This window comes from Hypomesus nipponensis, chromosome 17, assembly GCF_054491055.1.
Source record: "Hypomesus nipponensis isolate SF chromosome 17, ASM5449105v1, whole genome shotgun sequence".
Lineage (NCBI taxonomy): Eukaryota > Metazoa > Chordata > Actinopteri > Osmeriformes > Osmeridae > Hypomesus > Hypomesus nipponensis.
The window spans coordinates 13,967,022-13,986,082 of record NC_140377.1 but is presented as its reverse complement, the minus strand read 5'-3'; the positions used below and the strand labels follow the sequence as shown (position 1 = coordinate 13,986,082).

General features: G+C 42.9%; 1 pseudogene; it reads right to left on the bottom strand.

Annotated features, from left to right (window-relative positions):
- Positions 1-12,063: 12,063 nt before the first annotated feature.
- On the bottom strand, positions 12,064-19,028 carry LOC146253645 (uncharacterized; annotated as a pseudogene).
- Between the last annotated feature and the right edge of the window lie 33 nt (positions 19,029-19,061).

The following is a 19,061-nucleotide window of genomic DNA, read 5'->3' as shown; positions in this document are numbered from 1 at the left end:
CTCTGGTCACATTAAACTACACAACATGCATAATCAGGGTGACCAACAAGATTATATTAACACAAAGATATTGAGGCAATGTGGACATTTACATAAATACACTTCTTTCAGCCATTTTGTATTGCATTTCTTATTCCATGTCACCCTATGTAAAGACATGTATTCTACACATCTGTAACTAATTTCAAGTTGATTGGGTCTATGGTTTATGAGTAGAAGGGTTTTGAAGGTTGTACCAAATTTGGACAGTACAGCCAAATCTATCATGGCGGACCTTATGGGTCCTTGAGGCTTTTTTGTTCCCCATGAGAAATAAGGCATGTATACAAATTTGTTGGCATTTTGGAGTAATGGGGCGCTGGGGAAATCACGTAGACTTTGGGCGTGTTTTATAGCGCCACCTATGGGCGCACATGGGCCACTGGCTGTGTGGGAGTAGTGAGGGACCTGTTGTATCATTGGGCCAAATTGTAAAAAATCGGGTCCAGGACTTTTTGAGCTGTTGGGCCATTTAGCGGAGAAATATAATAATAATAGGAATACTAACAAAAACAATCGGTTTCCTCCTACCGGAGGAACCCTAAATACCAAAAAAAGATTTAATATTTTTAAATGTATTAATTTTTACCATTGCTTTAGCGCCCCCATGGTGTGGCGCCCCTATGCGCCGCATATAGCGCATACCCACTTATTGCGCCCCTGCACCTTGGTAGTTAAAACATATTTGAGCGTGCTAACATTAGCAATAACGTCAGCAAGTTTGAGGTGTATGCATAGGCTAACCATTAAATTAGCAGCACATTTCCCATATTTAACAATGATTAAATATGGACTTACCTGAAAGTGATGCACGGGCACCATCTCGCAGTCTCTTTCTTTCTTTTTTCTTCCCCTGACTCCTGTTATTGTTTTAAGCCCATTTTAGAAAAGTTAACCTGGCCTACTGTCAAAGTTCGTCAGCCCACTGAGGGAAGGGCATCTACAGCGAGCTTGGGAAGTTGAGTGTGTAGCCTATTTGTTTTGTTTGGGGGAAGGGGGGGGGGGGGACCATCGTAACTTTTTTTGAGCATTTAAATACATCTCTTGTTCTGCCTGTTTTGTAATATACGTGTCTAATATTTCTATACTAAAATAATATTGGTATTATAAGTATTAGAACTATGATTTTCAGTTGGCTATTTTTTGGTGCCCCCTCAGGAGTTGGTGCCCTACGCACAGCGCGTAGTGTGCGTTATAGGAGCGGCGGCACTGGCTACTAGACTACACACTGTTTTTGATGTGATTTAAGATAACATTTTGATTGAACGAGTTGCAATAAAGTTCTCACATTAAGGAAAGTTCATAGGACTGCGTTCATAACGTGATATAACATTTTAGTTGACATTGTCCAGGGCCCCTTAGATGTCACATGCCCCTGGGCAAGTGCCCAGTTGCCCTAATGGTTAATATGGCCCTGGTTATGTGTGTGTCTGTGTGTATTGTGATGTAGCACCGGCTCCGACCATCAGAGGGTGCTGTCATAGGAGTGGCGACACTCTTCCACTAGCAGAGGGATCCATCTCTTACCATTTATCAAAGGACCAATGAGTACTCCTATCAGCCACCTTGACAAGATACAGCTGGGTAGCTCAGCCGTTGAGTAGGTTGGCTGAGGGATGGTTTGGTTCTTTTATGTCATTGGCCAATGTTTGTGTTGTTATTCAATTATGGATAGGTCTTTTGTTATTGGTTTATTTTAGGGACTAATTAAGGATTCCCCTTTAAAAGGAAATATTTGTTCTCGGAGGGGGGAAGTTCGAGAAAATGCAGGCAGGTGCTTGGTGTAGTGACTTTTGTGGAAACCCCAGTGGGGGAACTTGTTTTGTTTTTGATAATTCATGACACAACCATTGTCTGCCTGAATCCTGCATTCTGGAAATAAAGCGCCTTGAACCTACACCTAAGCCTGGGTCTTTTGTCATCATTCGAGCAACCCACACCTAGAACCCAGCTAATAGCTCACAGTGTGTAGGACTCCAGTGCAGCTGTAGCATGGGCTGCATGCTCAATCAACATGCTTCCAGGTGCAGCCCTGCAATAGCAGCCTAATTAGCATAACCTCATCTGCATTAAGGATTCTTACCATTGTGGAGAGGGGAAGGGAGGTGGAGAGGGGAGGAGAAGGGGGAGGAGAGGGGGGAGAAGAGAGGATGACTTGTGAAAGAAGGCCAAGCCAGTAGAGACAGTATCTCAAACAATCTGTCCACTACCTTTACCTCTCATCCTTTTTATCCATCTTCACATCCATTCTCTCTTGCTATGTTTTTTTCCAGTGAAAAGAGAGAGGGAGCGAGAGAGAGAGACACATTCAGGGAAAGGTGAGGGGTAGAGAGAGATGGGGAGGGAGAGAGTAGAAAGAGACAGAGTAGTTCTGACATTAGATTTCATTTTATGATTGATCTCTTCAGACAACCATGCACAACAGAAAATGAGATCTGCCTTAGCAGAAGAGGGTGGGTGTCTCTGTGTATGTGAGGGGGGCTGTGTGTGTGTGTCAGAATGCATGTCTGCCTGAATATGTAATGTGTTTCATATCTAGGTGTGGTTGTGTGTGTATGTCAATGTGGGTGTGTGAGATCGAGAGAAAGAGAGAAAGAGCGCAGCACCTCTGAGCAGCATTAATTACAGTGGCGTCTGAAGGGAAAGAGGAGAGAAAATGGGTGTGAAGGTGAAGGAGGGATGAGTTTAGAGCAGGAGCACCATACAAGGAGAAAGCAAGCAAGAGGAGAGAAAAGAAGAAAGAAGCGAGCCACTGCTAACTTTTCATGACTGGAGATCTGAAGGGATGTCACTTCAATAGGCTGTACACGGATGGATGGAGAGATGGAGCAGGGGAAGAGAAAGAGAGGGAGGGGGGAGGGAGACAGTGCTATTCTGAGTATTTTGATATTTGGAAGACAGACAAACAGAATGACTGTAGGAGCCAAATAGTCGAATTGTTTATATTTAAATGTGTTGTTTATTGCTTCCCATATATTTTGTTATAGTTCATATTCAATGATATTGATTGGCAGCTTGGCCACTGATTAGTAACTTGGCACACCCATAGTAAAGGGAGGTGGTGAGTGTAGGGTCAAGTGGAAAAGTTTGAGGACAATGGAGTTGCAGGCTTCAAGAATATCATTATATTTATATTCACCCCTTGAGGCAACGGCCCCGGTGGATGTAGGTGGTATTGCATTTCCGATTTGCTACCCGACTCGTCTGGTCGTTTTTATTCTATTAACTCCAGTCAACATATCCAAAACAAAACATCCAACAAATCCAAAACTCTTATTACCCCAATTATTTTTGTTCGATTCTCGAACCTGGCTCATACTACTAGCTTTGTCATAAAAAAGTTTGAAACCAATCCAAAATGGGTAAACTAGCACCCCATTTATTTGCTTACGTCAAGAAAAGTTGCCTGGAAATGTGCTTGTGGATACTAACAGGGCACGAGCACAAACGGGAACATTAGCCGATTGCTTATTTACCTTAGCTGAATGAGCACAAGGAGAAAGGGATTGATAATATATAGTGTGCCTGCCTTGCTGTAGCCACAAATGGTTGCACACATACATGACGGTTGTTTAGAGTTTATTTCCGTTATTGTAAAGCAGATTTAACAATTTTGTAATTAACGTTTTTATGTTCATGGCATGACAAACTTAAATATAGCTTAATATAAATAGTGGCATGTTAAGGCGTCATTATAGATTTTTGACATGTTCTTCTGGAGCAAAGATGAAGATGAATAAATAATGTCTGAAAACCACTATAGAGGGTTTTCACAACGCGTCATCAGACCGGAAGTCGCCATTTTGGAGGCACTACGCATCACAACAAAGCACAGACACTGAAGTACATCCCGAACGTCGTCAAGGAAAATGGATAATTATTACCTTGTTTCAGGTTGTACCAAAAGACCAATTATCACCCTACGTCACACAACTGTCAAGCAGGCTCAACTGCGCATGTCGGTTGCAAAAGACGAACTTCTCCCCAGTCTATTACACTTGGAGTGTCGATCGGGTCATCATATATCTCTGGCCACTGGATTGCAGGGCTTGATATTAACTTTTTGAGGCTCTTGGCCTTTGGACAAATACATTTACGTTTCACTTGTCTATGCACAAAAGTCACTTGACCCCGATACCCTTAAATAGCCTGACTAAGTGATCGGGCAAAACTAGCCTGGCTAACGAAGGTCGCTTTCTCAGACAAATGACAAATGAAACAGGCTCGGTTAAAGAAATCCGATATGCTGGCTATCTTGATCAGGCTCGTATCTACATTAGGCAGTCCTCCCTGACGTTTCTGGTGTAGTATGGCCAGTGAGCGAGTCTTACTGAGGCTAACGTCAAAACAGTGTCACGGGGATGCAGTCTCACTCAGATTGCCAGTTTAAACAAATAAGAAAAATTATCCTAGAAGCTGGCTAAAAGCAGAATTGCCATATCTCTTGAAAGCTGCCCCGCTCGACTTTTTAGATGTAGAATTGACTGTAAAACTGTAAAATTAAAAACTTTGTGACATATGTCACATGACATGAAGACATGGTTGCCGCTCGACTATGCGTTCTGTAGAGGGCGACATTCTCACTCAAATTTCAAGACTTTCGTGACCCGAATCAAATCTGATGCGACAGATCAATGGGTAATCGCTTTCTCTCTTAAAGGCTGTCCTCTTCGACCTTTTTGGTCTTTTTAAATCTAACTATTTGTATTATCCGTGTGGTCCTTTTGCCATTTAAAATGCTATCCTTTCCCGGTTTTCTGCAGCCACATTGCGCGTGCATCCCGAATGTTTACAAACAAATAATTGGTCTATAGGCCAGACATTTGGAATATGTTAGGTTGATTAAAGACGTTATTGCGTTACTTACTTTGGCCTTCACAACACAACGGTCATTGATAACTTGGTACTGCGTCTCCCTCACCCATCCACAAACCATCTGGTATAGGCCTCCAAACCTTTCTAGGATTTAAGGTATTCCGCTGTGTATGGGCTCGGCGAGGAAAACCAGGTAGTTGACAAAATCGGGATATGCAACTGAAGGAAGAATCACTGGGTTGTCACAAATCTAAGAAGAGGGAGCTAACTCATAGGGATCTGCACCGCCAATAAAGCGTAATATCTCTAAATATCACGCCTTTTCTTGTGGTCCAATTCCTTCCCTATATGCCTTTGCATCTTGGACGTGTTTTGATGAGCTTTTTGGTTGTTGAGACATGGCTACATTCACTTAAAGTACAATACTCCATTGTTTTTTTACAACGAGTGCCTCCACAATGGCCGCGCATCCGGGTTACCGCCCGCAACGTGACGTCGGTGAAAACCCTCTATATCAGAGCTTCCAACTCTCATGGTTTCGCCGTGTGACACGCGCATTCATGGCTGTAACTACCATTGAGGACACCGAGGTCGTGTCCTCTGTATTTTTTTCTTATTTCAGTTTTTTTTTTGCTTAAATTGTGGAATATAAACTCTAAATAAAGTACACGTGAAACTGACTGCAGGACGATGATCTTGGTCTCCCACAAACCGTAACGTGATTTTATACTTGAAGAGCCAAGAGTAGCTTGAGAGGTTGGACATACGTGCTGCGCGTCATCAACTAAACACACTGTTGCTATGGTAACCACCACACACAAGTCAGACGCTGAATTTGTTACCGCTATATACATACCGCTGCCGTTAGTGAGTCAGTTAGTTACAGTCACTGGAAGAGGAGCGCATCAAACTCAACATGTAGGTTGAGAGAAGTTTAAGTGGCAGATGACTGTTAGAAGAAAATTAATTTTCATGTGGAAATATTTTTATTGCAGCCCAGCGTACTACTCAGATAAGGAAACATCAAATCAAAGTTTGGTAACTCCGTCAGTACCGGTTGTCGATCAATTTCCACCGGTTGAATCAACATTCATTTTGCGATTGATATGTCATTGATGTGATAGATTGAAAATGAAACGTTTATTCAGTGTTGATTTCTCAATGTCGGATGTTGAACCTGTTATACATATACAAAATAAAACATCCGGTTAATTTTCAAAATAATAATAAATATTTTTTTGTGGTAACTTGCCCTTACTTCATGAGTCACCATAATGGTCTTTCAAAAAACCTCAGAATGCCCCTTTTTTACGTCAAAATTTCAAAATCTCCACACCGCCCTCAAGGTTTTTAAGATTTCTGACACATCTGAATACATGATGTTGAAATGGCATATTGTTTTAATTTCTATCAGTTTAGGATTTGACTGTGTTTATATTCTTCACTAAAGGGAAAACAGGATAGGGAGGAAAAGGTTGTGTCAAACCAAGCTCACCTTTGGGCCAAGCAGTAAGAAGAGGAGCAGTGAAAAGAGAGAGAGGGAGAGCAGGTACTATAAAAGAAGAGACTACACCAGAACTGTATACATTTTAAAAGTCAGATGTTTAATGCATGATAATTGGGTGATGTTCTCTGATAACAAACAAATAAACCTATTCAAAAGTCACAATGATGATGTTTTTGCTCCTTAAAACTCTGAAAATGGCCAGGTTTAAATAATGTAATAAAAAAAAAATTGCTCCCCCGAATCCGCCTAGAAGTTCTGACTCATGACCTCAGTATTTTTTGGGCCCTGCGCGAATTTCAATTATTTCTCACACTCTCACGCCACACATAGTATATCTCACGCTGAAAAGGTAACGCCAAACAAGTAGCCAAGATAACGTTGTAAACAGTAACGGACGAAGCGCAGGTTAACGGAGTGAAGCATCATTGACGCGCAAACAGCCGTGTAAACTCGCCTGGGGAGGGAGGTAAACTTGGGGGGTGTGGGCCGAAGCTCGCAATAGCTCGCCCCGGGGGGGGTGGGGGGTGAATGTTGCGATAGCGCACCCCGGGGGGGGGGGGGGTGTAACCAAATCTCACGCCAAGGTTTTTGGAAAAGTTGGCAGCTCTGCAATATTGTTATGGTTATGCAATGTTATGTCAGTTAACACCACAAGGCATAAACAATAACAGTAAGCTAGCTTCAAGTTGACAGTTTCTTTAATCCAACACAATACTTAAGCAGTCATACTAAAAACATGAAGCAAAAAGAACAACGTATATGTGGTCAGTCTGAGTGGTATGGGGAACATGTTCCATCTAGAATAGGCTTATAACACTAAATACCAAGTGAACGGAATACTATAATATACAGTGATAGCATTGATTTTGATTGAGTTTGCATCATGTATCTGATTCTTAATCAGACTTTTACCTCATTCTACAAGTTTTCTGACTACTGCAATGCCTTAGCTCAAACGCTCGCAACCAGATGTTTCCAAGTATGACATATACAGCTAGTTGCAAGCGTGCACGAGTTTCTGAGCTAGGAACAAGGCAAGCCACTGTTCTGCGCAAGACTGGACGAGTCGGTCTGAAAAGATGGCGTGGTCCGTTTCGTGCTCTCGCTTGCGTCACTGGGTGCTTTTGGTAACACGTTAGAATAATGGCCTGTTGTTAACGAGTAGCTATGCAGGAAGTAACGAGTAGTACTACATTAACACCGAACTTAATACTATGAACTAATATGGAACCAAGATTAACCAAGCAGTAAGTAACAGCAAATTTAATACAAAGGATGGTTCCATGGTAGGTATTTGGTTATTACTAAATAAATATATCCTCATTGAGGATATATTTGTGAACTACTTGTGAACTATGACGAATTAAGAAAGGGTTGGAGAGAAACGCTTTTTTGTCTTCTGCTAGCTTTCTACACAGGGTGACCAGTGGCTATGATATTGTGAATGACAAGTCATGTTCCGCAAAAAATTTGCACAAACGGATTTCTAAGTCGCAGGCACAGTCAGGCATAGACAACGGTGTGTCAGCTGTAACAGTTGCTCCCGGCAACGTCATGGTAAGTTTGAGTGTACGCGAAGCGGCTCTATGACGAGACGAACAAGCACTTTCGTACCACTGCTGGCATATAGTAGTTTAGCAAAAGGTGCAGAAACAAGCACCAGCTCTCTCAGTTTCTTGCACCAACTGCCGAAAGGCTCGCCGTCTTTACGTTCATTTTTGAGTCATTTATCTATGGGTAGGCCCAGTGCCGGACCTAGTGCCAGTGATACCTGGCTAGTCATGTTGTTAAACATACTGTCAAATTATAATGACTGTTTGGAGAAAATGTCAACTTTGATGTGGTCATCTCACATCCATTTGCTATTCAACTCGCTCCACAGGCTGCGGCCGTACTGTAACCTCGTACTAGTATGGTCGACACTTTGTTTGTAAGAATCTTGATATTTATTTTGGGACAGTGGCATGGCTGGTGAAGTAGCAAATTTTGTCAAACATACTGTAAAATTATATTTACTCTTGTCAACCGTACACAATGTTATTGCCTCTGAATCTTGCTAGCATAACGTTAGCTTTCGGGCTAATAGTTCAGCCAAGGGATAGCCGGTGTTGGTTCTATGAGCTGAGCGAACTATAAAATATCAGAGTTGGCTAACGTTAAAAGACGTTAGATTTCTTTAGCAAAACGCCTGAAAACATAAATTAATGTTTGTAAAAAAAAAAGGACCTCTCTTTAGGATATGAATTTAAACATTGATGTTCTCTTGTCAAAAACTATTTGCATTCTTAATAAAGACATGGGCTGCGTTTATTGTGCGATAAGCGCAAAACCACATCTTCCAGATTACAATGTTTGTGAAAATATCACTAGTGCCTCACATAAATGTATACCTTCACAGTTTGTGTCACATATAAACTTAAATGAATTATATTACTTGTGAAAAACATAACTCCTCACTAATTACTCAAGCGTTACCTTATCATCCCGCAAAAACTGTGATCTGGACCATTATTTCAAAGTGAAAAACATGTTAACACCTCACTAACATGTCACCACGCAAGAACTACAACATAAAACATCTGCAGTGATTGGGTCTAACATTTTTTTTATTATATGCAGTGGAAGACTTCCATTAAATCGTAAAAGAAAATCCTACATAATGCAAAAAAGAGTGTAAAATTGAAGCCGCGCGTGTGTAGAAATCTGAAGCAGCATGCCCAAACGTTCTTACGCTTTAGCTTTCAAACACAAAGCTGTGTAGAAAGCATTCACCAGCAGCAACAGATCTGTAGCACGCGAACTTGGGGTTGATGATAGGCAAATTTGCAAGTGGTGAAGTCAGCTACCTCGCTATGTTGTACATGTAATTGTCGCAATTACATCAAAATAATGTATAATTTGTTTTCAACCGATGTCACAATTTAGAATTGTATAATTGCATTCAGTATTATTAAGTGACTCTATTTGGTAAGAGTACAGTGACTTTATTTTGAAGGCCTTGGAATGCTCGTGAGAGTCGAGAAGCTAACAGCAAGCGAATCACGGACAATGAAATGCTCTGATAAAAGTTTAAGGTTTTTATAGCTGAGGTTAGCGATCTAACCCAGCGGGCATCTTGATATCAATTTGAGGTCAAATATTAGTCAAGACTTGATCAATATTCTGTATACCATAATTTAAAATTCAGTTTGCATGGCAATTTATTCCAGTGGTAGGCGGGTGAAAATAGGAAGCTAATCCCACAAAGAAATTGGTTTCATGTAGGCCTATATGTAGACCAGTATTTTTGACGTCCGATTGACATAAATTCAATGTGTTATTTTAGACGTAAAAATGTATGTAATATAGACATCACATCAATGATAACTATGTTTACTTAGGAATTATATACATTTATGGCATAAAATGAATGAATCGTCAGCTTGATTAAGTTTATAAAGCATTTGTTCCTAACTGATGCCTCAAAATGCATCCTTTTGGCACATCTCCTTTTGAATCGTATATATAGCTGTTTGATACATTAATTCACGCCCAATGATGTGCTTTTAGCTTATATAGTTATGAGTATCTGGCAGTTTTCAGAAATAAAATCGGTTATTGGACGGCGATGATATGTAAGACAAGATGGAACCACAATTGTTCCCAAAGGTGAAGATCTGCCTAGAAAGTGTTAATTAGTGTTAAATTGACATTAGATCTAATGTTTCACAGTGAAAAAACATTGACATTTGATGTCTGAAGAACAAAAACAGAACAGGTAGGCTACCCCCTACAGATTATTATTGTGATTTCCTTTTTGTAGTTCAACAGATCTAGACATAATGCCTATTCAATGAGGCTTTCTCTGCTGTTTCGCAACACCTGTAGATGGTGCTATGCTAGTGGCCTCTGGTTATGACAAGGTCAAGTGTGAGCCGTGAGACTCCTAAAACGACCCAAAAGGGGAAAAAAACGGTCACATCATCGTGAACATCTGTCCAGCTCAAGCTCATCATCTTTTAATCAGGTGGGTAAATGTGTTGACTTCTCGTGAAATATAAAACTTCAAAGAACACGTGTTTTAATGCAACATAAGTTTGTGCAATTTCTTGTACTTTTTGTGTATGCTAATCTCCCGCAAGAGAAAGCTAATGTAGCCGGGAAGCTAAGATAGCTAGCTAACCTACCGTTTTGGAAAAACGCGTTTGGACTGTGGGGACTCATATTTCAAACTGTAGTCTAGAATGGGTTAAGCTATGGTTTTTAAATGTCAAAGGTGTAGATGTTAATTTTACGTTTGTTTGAACTAATACATTCTTAATAGGCAGTTCCCTTTATGTTACATGTACTCTATGCATGAGTGTGCGAAATGCATTGGAATCTCTCCGCCATTTTATATTATTTGCAGTTTCAAGCAATGCTGTTTTAACTGGCCAGTCGCTATGTATTGTCTCGATCCTGTATTCAAAATTATAGCACTTTACAGACAGTTATACGTTTTTCATGAAGTACATAAAGAATGTTTAATAATAACTCAACCATGCAATGGAACCTTCCAGCCGATACAAGCAAAACTTTCTGGAACAAGATGCACATTTTGACACCGAGACAGGTTACAGTGGAAAATTACTAACAAATAACTAGAAAGGATACAGAAATTGTACCCTTTCACCCCCAAACCTATTGCCAATATCAAACATCCAAACATTTTTTGAATTCTCTAGGGTGTACTTAAATTTTACAACTGATATTTCTGTATATTTTATGTATGCATACTTATTATTTACAAAGATTGCATAGATTAACTAGAGACGGTACAATTTCTGGGGAAATTGTGGGGTGTGCTTGCGTCAGTTGCAGATGGGTGTGTTTTTTAAATGGAAATTGTACATGTCATATTTGGGTAATTTAAGTATGCATATTTATTATTTATGAAGATTACATAGATTAAAACATTTATATTTGTTGCTGCTCATTTACACTAGTATAACAATAAGAGTATATAATGAAACAGTGTTCTCTTCTCACCTCCCTGAGATTCTTCTCATACCTTGCAAGAGTGGATGGTAATAGTTTGTCTGTGGCAGCCTCACATACTTGAAACAGTTGCATGAAAAGGAATAAATTGGGCAATCCTGTGTAAAAATGGTTTTTACCTATGTGACTTAAACTTTCCCTTAAGTTTTTCCCTTCTTGTGATATTTTTAAGCATTTACTCATATAGCATTCATTCATTAAGAACCCACTTTGAAACAAGCTGACTCTATCAATGTTTTCACTGGCTGTCACTGCGTTTACATTATGGTATCAATTCGAATCTAGCTTTATTTGGATAATGCGAATTTTTGGGGCAACTGCTTTATGCAAATATATATGGCAGTGAATAAACCGAATCATTGGCCGAAAGCATGTCATATCCCAGTACAATACGTGGCGCTGTTTTCATTACAACTAGTGGTGATACAGCCCATTCCGATTGACCTCTTCACCACTACCAACAACAACATCAACATTTAGAGAAAGAGGGCGAACGGAGAGCGAGGTGAAGCTCCGTCCCGCTACAGTTTGTGCATGCTGAAAATAGGAGTACTGCGAATGCAAACGGCGCTATTGGCTTGCATTGTTTGTTTGTTTCTGTCGGGCCGGCTCCCGGCAGCGACCTCTTTTTCGACTTCCAGGTCACGACCTGGGAGGGCGGGCGGGCGGGATCTCGAGCATGCACAGACGCTGAGTCCAGTTCATAGTCCAATTCACTATTTACAAGCATGCGATGTCCGAATTATCAACCGACTTGGATCGAGTTATCTCGCGGTGTCGATCGGATCGTAGTTGGACTGCAATTATTCGAACAAAGGTGTTTACAAGAAACAGATAATTCTATTTCAGTTCAAAAATAAGCCAGTAATTTCAATCCATGTAAACGCAGTGAGTATCTCAGATGGAATCCCTATTCCAACATTACCATGTGCAAACTGAAATGCCTGAAATAAGCTTGAAATTCATTTTTGGCTAATAAAACAAGTTTACTGGAAGCGATACTTGACAGTAACAACATCCCTGATCTGAAGACTCGGTGCTCATGTGACCGGCTATTGTAAGTAGGTAAAAGCACATTTAACTTTGTCAGCTTCTCTAGGGTGCTTTTCACACCTATTAGTCCGTTTGCTTGGTCCGAATCAGTGGATGAGTTGCTACTTTGTTGCATTTTTCATTATGTCCGGTTAGTGTTCACACGGTCCTGTTTTAAGCGAACCAACGTTTGGAAAAAAAAGAAGACATATACAAAAAACTATACAGGTTGTTAATCTATTGGACAGAAAATGTGTGAGGGAAAATCACTTCCTTGTCACCAACAACAATGGAGCAACAGCAGCGTATTGCGATCGTAATACTATCTTTAATTGTTATGATTTGGTGTTGCACAACCACGTTTTTTGGGTTGCACATTGGTCTTTTACTCAGGATTATATCCAGGTTATCAAACTATGGGAACTATATGTTTTCGTCTGACAAGCTACCACTTTTCCATAGAACATCACGCACTTCTAGCTGTCTAAGTTTTTAACTTTCAACCAACATTGGTCCACTGTGCAATAATGACGCTTTATTTCAGTATATCACAAAATAATTTAAACAGATCGCTACTCTAATGTGTCTCCACAAGTATCTCTGCAATATGATCATCAGCCCATATTTGCCGTTCCTTCACTTCATAATTCCCCCACGTTTTCCTTCAACTAATTTCGCTGCTAATGAGTGGCACGGCTGTCTCCGCCAAGTGTAAATTCCTTTTTCAACCCACAATGCACTACATTTTGGTTTGCTTCCTGGAATAGGTCAATATTAAGTCCAATTACGTTCATACCTAAAGTGAACCGAACCATGGTTCACTTGGAACCGGGCCGAGTCCCATCTTTTTAGGGGGACCATGGTTCGCTTGTTTGATCCGTACTAGAGTTCGAATGCGTGTTCTCACCTCTCCAAACGAACCGTACTGTCAGAGAAAACGGACCATGGTCCGATTGAAACGGGCCAAACATGTTAGGTGTGAAAGCACCCTTTTACTCCTTCTATATTAGCCTTTCTTAATCCTGGTCATTGATCCTGGTCCCTGGGTCTACTGTAGCCCTGCATGTTTTTGTTGATCTGCTCCAAATGACTGGTTGTGAAAACAAAAGTTGGAAGCAAGATAGATGGACTACGACTAATAAGCCCTACAACTCCCCCAACCTGTAGCAAAGGTCAGTCATTGCTGCTGTTGCTAGCCAAACTTCACTGAGGGGATTGTTTGATTGCGCCGTAATCTTTTTTCTTTATGTATATTTGAGTCCACACATTCGTAGATACAGGCCTACATTTCATCTATATTAGGGTTGCCAACTTCCTCAACCCCAAATGAGGGACACTTTCTTCCAGGCGTGTGCGCGTGCCAACAGCTGACCAACAATAACGGAAATTGCAAGCTTTCATTTGCCATACTATTAACCAACTCGGTGTTAAAGATGTAGGTGAACACCGGAGACAGCTGGTCAGCACAGTTCTTGAGGGTGGCAGGGGAGACAGCGTCTGGCCCAGCTGCTTTGCGGGGGTTCTGTCTCTTGAAAAGTCTGTTAACTTCACTCTCCCGAATGGAGAGTGTCGTCACTGAGTTGGTGAGGAGCGGGGGGGAGGGAAGGGATAATTCAGGGCAGTCCAATTAGCTTTCAAAACGACAGTAGAACTTGTTCAGGTCGTTGGCCAGACGAGAGTCGTTAGTGGAGTGGGGGGCTCTGGGCTTGTAGTTGGTGATCTGCCTGAGTCCTCTCCAGACAGAAGCAGAGTCATTAGCAGAGAACTGGTGCTTCAGCCTCTCTGAGTACAGTCGTTTAGCCTTTCTCACCGCCTTGCTAAACCTGTTCTTCGACTCCTTGAATCTGTCCTTGTCCCCACTCCTAAACGCTGCCTCTTTGTCCAGCCTCAGCCTTCTGAGTTTAGCTGTAAACCAGGGTTTGTCGTTGTTGTAGCTCACCCTAGTGCGTGTTGGTATACAGCAGTCCTCACAGAAGCTGATGTATGATGTCACAGCCTCCGTGAGCTCATCCAGACTATTGGAGGCAGTCATGAACATATCCCAGTCAGTAGAGTCCAAGCACGCCCGCAGATCCTCCATAGCCTCACTGGTCCACTGTTTCGATGTTGTCACTGCAGGCTTGCAGCGCTTTAGCTTCTACCTGTATGCAGGAATCAGGTGGACCATGGCGTGGTCTGAGTGACCCAGTGCTGCTCGGGGAATCGCATGGTATGCTTTACTGATAGTAGAGTAGCAGTGATCCAAAGTGTTCCCTTCTCTGGTAGGACATTTGATGAGTTGTCTGTATTTGGGGAGTTCTTGAGTGAGATTGCCTTTGTTAAAGTCGCCTAGCACAATAACCAAGGAATCCGGATTTTCATGTTCCACGCACAATATCTGGTTGGCGAGTACACGTTGAGCCTCGTTGGCGCTAGCCTGAGGGGGCATGTAGACGCCGACCAGTATGAATGAAGCAAACTCACGTGGCGAGTAAAAAGGTTTACAGTTAATAAAAAATGATTCCAGATCAGGAGAACAGTGCTGCAGAATCACTGTCACATCTTCACACCAGACACTGTTAATGTAAAAACAAATACCACCACCTTTCGTTTTGCCAGGGAGCACAGGGTCACGATCCACTCTCAGCAGTTTGAAACCCGCTAGCTGTAGCGCAGAGTCTGGGATCAGTTCACTCAGCTATGATTCCGTAAAGCACAAAACGGAAGATGAGTGGAAATCTCTGTTTTTCCACACCAGCAGCTGAAGCTCATCCAGTTTGTTGCTCAGTGAACGCACGTTGGAGAGAAATATCTCCGGTAAGGCTGTGCGTGCCCCACGCCGACGGAGTCGCACCAGTGCACCGGCTCATTTGCCTCTCCTACGGCGCTTCGCTGCTAGGACAAAGCCGAGGGTGGCTTTGACTATAATTCCCACTAATTCTGCCGCTGGAAGCAGAAAATAAATCCACAAGAGTTGTAGTCCTGATGTTAAGAAATACTTCTCTTGTTAGAGAACCGCGGAAATCTTGGCAGAACACTGAATTAACAGACAAAACAAGACAAAAATAGTGCACCTAGCAACCGAGGCAGCCTTCATCGGCGCCATCTTGGATGACAATATATGTACAGGACTGTGTATACCACAAAACAAGACTGTCATAATTTTGTATCTTTTAATTAAGCCGAAAATGTTACATTTATCGGACTCTGGATGATCTGGCCGCCATTGTCGCCGGTCACGCAGTATTCACATAGCCATAGGTTTCAAGTAAGCTCCTAATCTTACTTGGTTTTTTGCCAAAAAGTATTTGTCTGGGAGAACGAAGACAACCCAACTTCTTAAAGATAAGTTATAATTGTTTTTGTTGTAGTCCTTATTGGCGTAATGTAGTTATGACGGGCGCAGGTGCAGGCTATTATGACGGGCCCTAGTCAGTGGCGTAAGGCAAATCTGGCATGAGGAGCGAATTTGCAGGTAGCCTACGGACGTTCATATTTTCTCTGTGCGGGGAGTAGGGTTGGACATGTTGTGCAAGGACAAATACAAAGGTGCACGCCTTCTCAGGTTAATAGTAGTCAACAATAAAAGGAGCATTGTGAGATACATTCACAAGCACGCATTTAAGGAGCAACCAGAGTTTGCTAGCCATAGCTACCTTAGCTGGTAGTGTTACTATTTATACCATGTCTATGGTTTATACTGTCTGCCCAGATTGTCACGGCTTGAGACGAACAGAAGTGCTTGCTGATTCGCGCTGTTGTTTAATTGGTTGGCGGTAGTGATTTAGTCTTCTCAGGGTTCAGTTGCTCATCCTCTTCAGCGCTGAGAGAATGAAGACCGTGTTAGAATCATGGAGCGTCAGCTCCGTAACCTGTTTGCTCGCCTTTGATATTTCTGAAGCAGCTGTAATGATGAATATAGCGGAAACACTGAAGCACATCGGCCTAGTGACATTTCTAAAAGTAGTAACAATGGATACGGCAACGTTATCGGTGATAACTTAAACTTAACCGGAGTAATGAATCATGATGCTAATATGTCTGTTACAGTAAAAGACTGTCATTACTTCAGAAATAGCCTACCTAAATGTACAATGACAATGTGTTCCAGATATAGTCAAGGCTTCAGATAAAAAGTAGCCTAATGATAGTGATGAACATATATTCCAACGTATGATTATGCACCACTTGACTGTCTGAGGGCCATTTTCATGAATGTGTCCTTTCGTGAGGGAAGAATGGAGCGCGAGGTCGACAGGCGGATCGGTGCGGCGTCCGCAGTGATGTGGGCTCTGCATCGGTCCGTCGTGGTGACGAAGGAGCTGAGTCGAAAGGCGAAGCTCTCTATTTACCAGTCGATCTACGTTCCTACCCTCACCTATGGTCACGAACTATGGGTAGTGACCGAAAGAACGAGATCGCGAATACAAGCGGCCGAAATGAGCTTTCTCCGCAGGGTGTCCGGGCTCTCCCTTAGAGATAGGGTGAGAAGCTCGGTCATCCGGGAGGGGCTCAGAGTAGAACCGCTGCTCCTTCGCGTCGAGAGGTGCCAGCTGAGGTGGCTCGGGCATCTGATTAGGATGCCTCCTGGACGCCTCCCTGGTGGGGTGTTCCGGGCACGTCCCACTGGGAAGAGGCGCTGGGGAAGACCCAGGACACGCTGGAGGGACTATGTCTCTCGGCTGGCCTGGGAACGCCTCGGGGTCCCCCAGGAAGAGCTGGTGGAAGTGGCCAGGGAGAGGGAAGTCTGGGCCTCCCTGCTTAGGTCGCTGCCCCCGCGACCCGATCCCCGGACAAGCGGTAGATGATGGATGGATGTCCTTTCGTGAGGAGAGGAATGCAAAACATCAGCATACTTTCTAGGAATCTTGGTAATATATTACTGAAGGCAGCGACCTTAGCCTAGGATGTCTAAGCATTTTGGCCGAATTGAACGTTGCGGCGTGGAACCTATACTGTGATACGTTATGCGATGTGTATCCATGTATCGAGCTGGACGATTTCCTGGCATGAATGTCCGATCTGGCTGTACGTTTATTCATTGTCTCTCAAGACGGAGAGAATACCCAGGGCTCGGTTAACTCCTTTAAGCTATACCAAATGTGTACTGACAATGCTAACATGTATTCCAGATATAATCAATGCGTCAGATGAATAAGTAACGATAATGATGAACCGAGAAGCGCGACGTTCTGCATGAAAGCCAGCGTCTACGATAATTTAACGTGAATTTATGTAAGGCATGAACAGAGTCCTAACAGAACTCCAATAGCCTACTATATCATGGCAGAACTGTGTTCCGAGAGTAGTGTACAGTGCCTGTCTGCGAAGGACTGAATACATGCCTGCACCTCCAGGAGTAATGCGCGGCTAGACCGGTCGGCAGGGACCTCGATTTAGCAGTGTTTAGCAGGCACCGCCCCCCCCCCTCCCCCTCGTAGCAAATCCCTGGCTCTCGGTAAAACCAAGGTCAAAGAACTACATAGTCATATTTGTCAGCTGTACAACAGGCACCACGCAGGCCGTATCAAGGGCGGGCGGAGGACAGTCCCAAACAAGCGTCCGCTGTTGGCCTAATGCTGGGTATCGATTCCAACGTACATGTTTGTCGCTACGCTGATTTCAATAGGTAAGCCTATCTGCATGCTGCAGGTAGCCTGCGGGGGACCCTTCCCCAATCTGTGCACTTGTCAAAGGACAAGTGAATAACATCAACCCCTGTGAAGTTGGTGACTTGTACTGCATGCAGAAGCATCCCAATTGTGATTGTGTACCTGCTAATGTCCTGACTCGTGGGTTTTATGCCGGTCTGTCTGAGCTGCCGACGGCTAGTCATATGTGCAATAGCCTGCACTCCGAGAGCCAGCGTCGTGGATGCACTCGTCCAAAAGAGTAGCTAGGGTTCATGATGGACTTTCAGGCATCTCCTCTGCGTTTGTTCAAACTAGTCAATAAGGCGTAGCCACGCGCTAATGGTCGGACAAGAGCACCTTACAAGGGACCTTCTGACTCCGCACGGCCTTGTAGCGGCTAGCATTAACGGCTTGTGATTCCATACAGGCCCTTTTTCTGTGCTAGCTAGTGTGGACAACTCAAATCATATGATAAATCTCATGCTTGTGGCTGAGCAAGCGGACTTGACCAATGCAGTTCAAGGTCCTGCCTCGCCACCCGTCTTAAGTGTGCACTGGCGTGGAAACAGTTTTCTGTTCGGTTGACATTCGGCTGCCATTGCAGTCCGCTCTGTCGATTTTTACAGCATGTTTTCTGTATTCTCCTTTGGTTGCATTTCCGCGCTTTAGGCTTATTAGGGCCGGGTGGTTCAATCGCAGTGCTGGTCTACATCAACAGCTTTAGATCCATAGATGGTTATTGTATGCACCTTCTTGCCCCAGTAAATTCCTTGTTTGTGTGAACTTCCATGACGAATAAAACTTGATTCTGATTCCGATTCTGCAGCACATTGCCTATATCCGCCTGTCACTGCAGGTTGGGGGTGTGCACTTCCACATTAAAATCTTATGACCCTGCCTGGCTTCAATATTCTTAGACATACTGTGGTGCGTTCTCTGTGAAGCCCTTTTGCCTGTAAATGTGTCTGCTGTGCGCTTCATGGTGCATCATTTGAGTCCCGCAAGCTGCAACCGTTGTCCATCAAGCATTTGTGGCAGAT